The sequence below is a fragment of the Cnephaeus nilssonii genome (assembly GCF_951640355.1).
Source record: "Cnephaeus nilssonii genome assembly, chromosome: 1".
NCBI classification, from domain to species: Eukaryota; Metazoa; Chordata; class Mammalia; order Chiroptera; family Vespertilionidae; genus Cnephaeus; species Cnephaeus nilssonii.
Window position 1 is genome coordinate 71,078,391 of NC_137072.1, and position 8,161 is coordinate 71,086,551.

Sequence of the window (8,161 nt, forward strand, 5' to 3'; positions counted from 1 at the left end):
TCCATACTGATATGTTTGGATTTTCTTCTAATGGTCATGCTATGGACTGAATTGTCCCCCGACCCCACAATTCATATGTTGAAACTGTAATCCCCAATATGGTGGTATTAGGAAAGAAGCCTTTGGTAGGTAATTAGGATTGGATGAAGTCATGAGGGTGGAGCCTCATAATGGGATTAGTGCCCTTATGATAAAAGGAAGGGAGAGAGAAAGATCTGTTTTCACCATGTGAGGACACAGTGAGAAGGCAGGCAATATGCAAACCAGAAAGAGAGCTCTCACCAGACCCCAACCATGTTGGCACTCTAATTTCAGACTTGCAGCCTCCAGAACTGTGAGAAAATAAATTTCTGTTGTTTAACTCACCCAGCTTATGGTGTTTTATTATGGCAGCCTATGTTGACTAAGATAAATCAGTTGTCTTAAAACATTTTTGGAGGGGAGAGGGGGTAATTTTTACTTTTATAAGCCCTTCAAAACATGTGCAGAAATCTAATGTACAAATTTATCCTAGACTGTGTGTATTTGTGTTGCCTAAATTGTGGATCAACAATCTAGTAGGTAGAGTAACATTTATTGATTTGATAAATGTTTATCATGCTGGTTTTGTGCCAAGGGCTTTTAATAGTGCTGAAGTTTCGATGGTGACTAAGACAGTCCAGCCACTGCCCTCATGTGGCTTACCTCCTAATGGAGAAGGTAAAAAGAAAACACATATAAGAGCAAGATAATTTCAGGCATTGAAAATACTATGAAAACAATAAAACAGGGTGACATGACAGATAGTTTTCAATATGTAGTCAGGGAAGGCTTTTCTGAGGAGATGCTGATGGAACTGAGATGTAAATAATGAAAGAGCCACCATATGAGGACTTGGGGGTAGAGGAGGCTGCAAGTGCCCAAGAATGGGAGCATGTCAGGAGTTAAGAGGCTATTTGCCATGATCTAGGGAAGAGGTAAAGGTGAATAGGACTAGGAGTGGAGATGGAGGAGAGGATTTTGAATTAGGAATGAATGGATTTGGGATATATTTTGAAGGCTAAACCATCAGGAGGGTTGGTTGGGAGAAAAAGAAGAGACAAGTATGACCTCTAAGTTTCTAGCTAAAAGAATTGGGTGGATGATAATGCTGTCACTGAGGGAGGAACAAATAAATTAGTTTGATTTTATGGGAATAAAAGGACTAACTGGTACATTCAATGATTTTAGAAAATTTCCAACATTTATTCAGGTGCTGTTTCTAAGTCTGATCTCCTTCCACAACTGCGGTCACCACCATCTCCATCAATAAGAAGTAGTAGCTGTCTGGTTCTAGGATTGACTTACATCACACTAATTATAAATAGGAACTAGTCCCTCTGCTTCTGTCCTCAAGTTGTGTTGCCAGACAGACAGAAGCAGATAGACAAGAAAAGATTTGCAGGGGAGTTGTACAGTTAGACCAGGTGGAGGCAGGTGGAATTTACCTTTCCTCTTTTTTTTCTTCCTTTTAAAAAAATCTTTATTGTTGAGATTATTACAGATGTCCCTCTTCCCCCTTCCCCCATTGCCCCCTTCCACCTGGTTCCCACCCCGCCCCAGGCCTTTGCCAGCCTATTGTCTGTGTCCATAAGTAATGCATACATGCATATCAGATCTTTGTGTAATCTCTTCTTGCTCCCCCACCTCCCGAGAATCATCAGTCCATTCCATTTCCATGCCTCTGATTGTATTTTATTCACCAGTTTATTCTATTTATTAGATTTCTTATGTGCTTATTTTGATTTTTAGATTTAATTATTGATAGGTACATATTTGTTGCCATTTTGTTGTTCATATTTTTTATCTTTTTCTTCTTTTTCCTCTTCTTAACCTTTTGCACTCAGATGTCGAGTGTGACTTCACACGGTTAGCATCGGTAGCAGCTCGTATGTCGAATTGTATTGAATGTATCAATATTTTGAAATATAAACAAATCCAAATAAATAAGTTTGTATGAAAAGAAACTCCAGTTTTTTTATTCTACTGCCGTGCTTTGTAAAATCTGGGGTATTTAAAAAATTAAATCCCAAGTAGAATAAAGGAATCGAGAAAAAAGCAAGCGAGTGCAAAGGGTTAAAGAATACCCTTCAACATTTCATATAATACTGGTTTGGTGGTGATGAACTCCTTTAGCTTTTTCTTGTCTGTGAAGCTCTTTATCTGACCTTCAATTCTAAATGATAGCTTTGCTGGGTAGAGTAATCTTGGTTGTAGGTCCTTACTCTTCATCACTTTGAATATTTCTTGCCATTCCCTTCTGGCTTGCATAGTTTCTGTTGCAAAATCAGCTGATTTCTTCATATTTTTGGATTCTTTTTTCTTTTTGCTCTACTGGTTGGGTATTATTTTGTTTTCTCATATTTCAAATCGTTGATTTGATTCTCAGAATCCTCTACTCTATTGTTGAATTCCTATATATTATTCTTTATTTTAGTCAGTGTACGCTTAATTTCTGACTGGTCCTTTTCCATTTTTTTTTTGAGGTTTTTAGAAGATGCTTGAATAACCTTATAATTGTGGTTTTGAACTCTATATCCAGTAGTTTGCTTTCTTCCATTTCTTTCATTTGTGACATGTTTCTTTGCCTCTGCATTTTGCTGCTTCCCTGTGTTTGTTTCTATGTATTGGGTAGAGCTGCTACATCTCCTTGAGTTGGTAGATTGGCCTTGTGTAGTAGATGTTCCATAGAGTCCAGTGACTCAGCCTTCTCAGTCACCTGAGCTGGGAGCTCTAGGTGCACCCCTTTGTGTGCTATGAGCACAGTCTTGTAGTTGAGACTTGATTGCTATTGGTGTCACTGGGAGGAATTGACCTCCAGGCCAATTTGCTATGAGGACCAGCTGGGACTACAGTGGGAGAGCTGCTGTGCAGGAGACACCCCTATAGAGAAGGACTTCAGTGGGGCTTTGGTACTCACTGAGTCTGCCCCTTGAGTGTGTTGCTTATGGATGTGTAGAGTTGTAGTCTGGTATGGTCTGACACTTACCATGGGGTACACTGACTCTTGGGTCTCCTGGGAGGTGCAAAGTCAGCCACTGCCTGGGGCCATCCCACAGGAGCTACAGAGAGATATGCAGATTCTTCCCCTTTGTATCAGGTTTGGAAGTGCCCAGAGGAGGCCCAGCTATGAAGCAAGGCAGGTGCTGGGTCTTGGGCCTTTTATTGATAGGTTTGGAGCTCCCTGACCCAGCTGCAGCTTGTTTGACAGGTTTTTACCCTGAGCAAGGAAAGGCCAATCATACATAAAAGCTGCTGCATGGGTGGGGTTGTAAATTGGATGAGGCGGAGTCTTAGAGAATCACCAGGGCAGAGCAAACAGAAATGGCTGCCAGTCAGCCCTGCAACCGGAGAGGTCCCAGCATGGGAACAATGATCTCTGCCAGCACCTCCGTCTGGGAGAAAGCTGTCCCTGAGTTCCTGTCCAGATGCCAGGTAATCCAGTTCCTCTACGTACGTGTCTGGGAGAAAGCTGTCCCTGAGTTCCTGTCCAGATGCCAGGTAATCCAGTTCCTCTACGTACGTGTCTGGGTTCCCCAGAACTTCGCCTGGCACTGGAGCTCAGAGGAAGCAGGACCTTGTAAGTTCAGTTTATGGTGCCAGCCTTTTAAGAGGAACAGCTGGGTCTCCAGCAGCCTCTGTGTCACTGAGCCCCAATCTGCACTGGTTTTTACAGCCCATAGTTTTTACTGCCCTTAGGGACTTCTTTTCCCAGCTCTGAGACCCTGGGCTGGGTATCTGGTGTAGGGCTGGGACCCCTTGCTTCTCTGGGTGGCCTCCTCAGAGGCGATCTCCCTCCCAATTAAAAAAGCGGCACACGTGGGTGCCAGACCAGCCCGTTCCACGCCTCCATACTCCTACCAGTCTCAGTGTGCTTTCTTCTTTACTTCTCTGATTGTAGGACTTCCATTCAGCTAGCTGTCCAGTGGTTCTGGATGTTGGTTGTTCTGTATTATAGTTGTAATTTTGATGCGGTTGTAGGAGGTGGCAAATACAGGCGTTTACCTACGCCCTCATCTTCCCCCTGTCTTTACCTTTCCTCTTAGAGTCGACCTATGTGCCTGCCATTTGCCAGTTTGCTCTCAGATCCAATTCCCATCCCTCCCTTGCTCTGCTCTGAATCATGGGAAATTATATTTCCAGATAGGTTGGGTCAGTGGGAGGACCTGGTAGAAAATTGCTGGGCAGGAGAAGAGAAGTCAGGTATTTCTCCTCTTGCCCTATCCTGGGAGAGGCTCTTCTCCCATGAGACAGCTTTCTTCACGATGCCCAGCTTCTGTATGATGGCCCCTACCCTGGCCCTAACTATTCTAAAGCCGTATGATCCTGGGCTCTGATGAAGCCATTTCCTTGCACAATTCCTCCCGCCCCAGCATGGAAGTGGATTCCTGCTGTGGCCTTGACATTTATTCTTTGCTTTCTGGGCTCTTTGATTACCTGTTTAATCAATCCCCCAAATTCAATTTTCTCTATTTTTAAGATTCAGAGTGGTTTTTGGTATCTTAAGAGGATCCAGACTGATATGACATGTATTTTTGTCTGGTAGATTCTGAGAACCCTAGGTGTTAAGTGATAAGCTTATAAAGTCTACATTTTCTGGCTCTTCTCCAGCCCTCTGAATTCTTTCCCCATAACTTTCCCTCTTGCTCTCTACTTGTCTGAACATTAATCTTTTTGTTCTATGAGAAGTCAAACTCATTGCATTGTTGTCTTTTCTGCTTAGAAAGCTTTGCCCAGGTCTATATAAAGGGCCTGTTCCTAAATCCACCAGATGTCTACCTTCACAGCTTCAGCGTATCTACTCTGATGCTCTTCTTCATTGGATTAGAATGATGACCAAGAGTTCCACAAAGTAGCTTCTTTGTACCACCTGTTTCCAAAAGCTAATCCACACTTTCTTTTTGAGACTCTATTAGGGGTATTTAAGAGTTCTGTTTAGTTTTACGATCCTTTGATAGCATAGCCCTTTGACATTTACACACCAGAAGGAGATTGCAGGTTTCATGCAGGCATTAATTGACACTATTCAATAGCTAAAGAAAAAAAATTTGTGTTTGGCTTATAATATTTTCTGGATGTATTGTGGAACGTTTTGGTCAAATGCCTTAGTTGGAGAACAGTGAAAACATTTGATAAAGCTTTTTCTTTTCTTTTTTTGAGTAGAGTATGTTGTGATTAGAGGAGGCTGGAAAGGAGCATATTTTGCCTGAGGGCCTACTATTAAATTTCCATATGTCTGGACCAACTTATTCTTTTAAAATGCAATTGCCCTTTGGAGAAGTCTCATCAGTCCTCTGCTAGTGTAAATACTACATTTAACTTTCTTTTTAGCTTCTGGACAGATCAGATTTTGAGGACACTGATTTTAAAGGCATTGATAAATAAAAATAGGGTTGGATTTTCAGGAACAGAGGCTCATACAAGAAGTCTGGCCAGGCATATTGGGTGTGTGTGTGTGTGTGTGTGTGTGTGTGTGTTGTGTTTGCATGTCCGTTGAGTGAGCAGCTGCCAAAAGGGTGGTGAGAAGAAATCAGTGTTTTTTTTTTTATACCATTTTGTCCAGATGTGTTTCTAGAGCAGGGGTAGGGAACCTTTTTTCTGCCAAGGACCATTTGGATATTTATAACATCATTTGTGGGACATAAAAAAAAATAACTTAAAATTAGCCAGCTATAGTTGGTCAAACATTTAATTAACTCACCCCTGATGCCTTGACAGGGCCAGATCAAGTGATTTCTCGAGCCTTCTATGGCCTGTGGGCCGGACGTTTCCCACCCATGCTCTAAGGATGGCGTCTTCTCTAGAGGAATAAACATTCTGGGCTGCGGAGGATGTGTTTTGTGTTATTGCCTCTTGTCTTGTTACTCTAAACAGAAATTCTGTTTGGAAATCATTAACTTTGATAAAGAACAACTTTCTGGAATGAATAGAATCAGGTTTCTTGCCTTGTTTACACATTCCAATGAACATATGTACAGTAATATAGCAATTTACTCAAGTGGTTACATGTTAATGAGTCGTTGATAGTAACTATTTAAATCTCATTCCTGAATTTACAGGTGATGGTGGCTAATCTACTTGTCTAGGTAAAAAAAAAACCCAAAATTATTCTTTTATATTTGATATCATAAATAAAATTATATCTACTGTTTCCCATCTGGTGAAATCAAGATGCTATGATATCAGCAAGCTCCAAACTAGAAGGCTATTTCAATATCCAGCCTGTTTACTTTGAGGAAGGAACTGTTCATAAAGCAATTTACATTCAACAGGTGCACTATGGCTCTACTAACGGGTGTGAACAGGGCAGTGGTGATGATCTGCCCAAGGGTTCTAAAGAAAATGCCATTTACAATTTGCTTTTTAGATTTTTACATGTTTAATGGCTGTTTGCATTTTTTTTTCTGGAAATGATTTCTATCCAGCTAGCATTCACGACTGCATTTTTATTTTTCTTACCACTGGTGTAGTAGCTGGATGGAGAGTAATGAGTAGATTTGTTTATACATTTTTGTTTTTTATCTTCCATGTTGGATTACTGAATTTTATATAATTGTTGATTTCTTTGGGAGGGGATCTCATATCATCATTAAATTGTTTTCTGAAATATGTTTAAAGTTAACTTATTTAAGTGTAGGATTTAAGATTTTGACAATTTAATTTCCTTTGAACATAAGTCACTTTTTGCAAGCTAGGAAACAATCACACTATGGCAGTCTAGTTCCCTAGGGATCTAGGCCAAATCTTGAGAATGACATAAATACAAGGTGCTAACAATGAGGTTATAAACTCTAACTAACTCTTATCTACATTTTTTCCTTAGAAAACAGTCAAAAGTCCAGTCCTTAATGGCATGATATACAGACCATTTTAATCTATAAAGGGTAGAATTACCCAAATTATATGGTGCCCAATCTAATGGTGAGCCAGATCAGAGCTAGCCAAGGAGTGGTGAACAGAGAAAGTGTTAACATTTTGAAAACTTGCACTGAGGTTTAAAATTCCTCATTACTCTTAATAAGCAAGTAAAAAATATTACAGATGCATCCACATTAATATTTGATTTTGCCAACATCTTTCACTAGAACATGAAGTTAGAGCATAGAGAGTAAGATACTTAGGTATTTTCAAAATAAATTATTTAGTAATAAGAAATTTGACTTACTGCATTCTTCCATTTGTTATAAGAACAAACCGACAATAAAGACTGTTTAAAAGAAATGCTCTACTTAAAAGGGTGGTGGCAGCAATACTTTCCACTTTCTCCAATTAACATTGCTATTCTTCCATGATGCAGGTTCATGTGGAAAAACTTGTCAGCTTCCTGTCAGGGCCAGGAGATGAAAAATAGAGCATGCCCTAATTAGCTAATTGTAAACTCAGTTAATATCTTTAGGATAGACCCATAAAACCTGGTCATTGTTTTGTTAAACATCTGCAAACTGTAGAATTCCTTAGCCCTTAGCCATAGTTTCTGCTCAGTATCTTAAAGCTGAACTCAGTCCCATCTGACTGCTTCTCAGGGCTGAGGTGGGTACCAGTCATCAAGTTTGAATTGTCATTTTAGAAGTAACCCCAGTAGCCTTTGGATGCACAGTAGGTGATAAATAGGTGGTAAAATCCTGGCAGGAACACCAGGATGCCTGCTGGTCTGCAACCCCCCCTTTGCTGATATAGCCCGCCAGCAGGAAGAGCCTATGATAATGAGAAAAGTGCCAGTCAAAAACAGCACTGTAGCAAGCTCAATGGACTTAAATGGGATCTTAGGTGGGCTTTTCTTAAACTGAAGGTCAATGGAGCCATCATCTGTGCTGGAGAGTCATGAGTATTTCTCACTTTACTATTGGGGATTCCAGTAGGCAGACTGGTACGAGATGGCATCATAACACACTGACACAGCTACCATACAGAGCACCGCGCCAACTCACCTGCGCACTGACAGCTCCCTCATGACACGCCTCACCCAATTCTGATTTTTGATATGTTGAGGTTTAGGAGAGTCATTGTAGTGATTAAAGTGGGATGACAAATGACGTTTTAGTCACATAGCTGACACATAACCTGGGACTTGCAATATGAGGTAACAAGCACAATGACAAAATGCCAATGTGCCAAGGTTAGTAGTACAATGTCATGAATTAGT

General features: G+C 40.6%; 1 pseudogene across 1 annotated transcript; it reads right to left on the reverse strand.

The window, feature by feature from the left end:
- Window positions 1-7,581: 7,581 nt before the first annotated feature.
- LOC307093148 (transmembrane protein 230-like) lies at window positions 7,582-7,902 on the reverse strand (annotated as a pseudogene). The gene has a single exon. The product of its transcript is annotated as a transmembrane protein 230-like (transcript).
- Window positions 7,903-8,161: the final 259 nt, after the last annotated feature.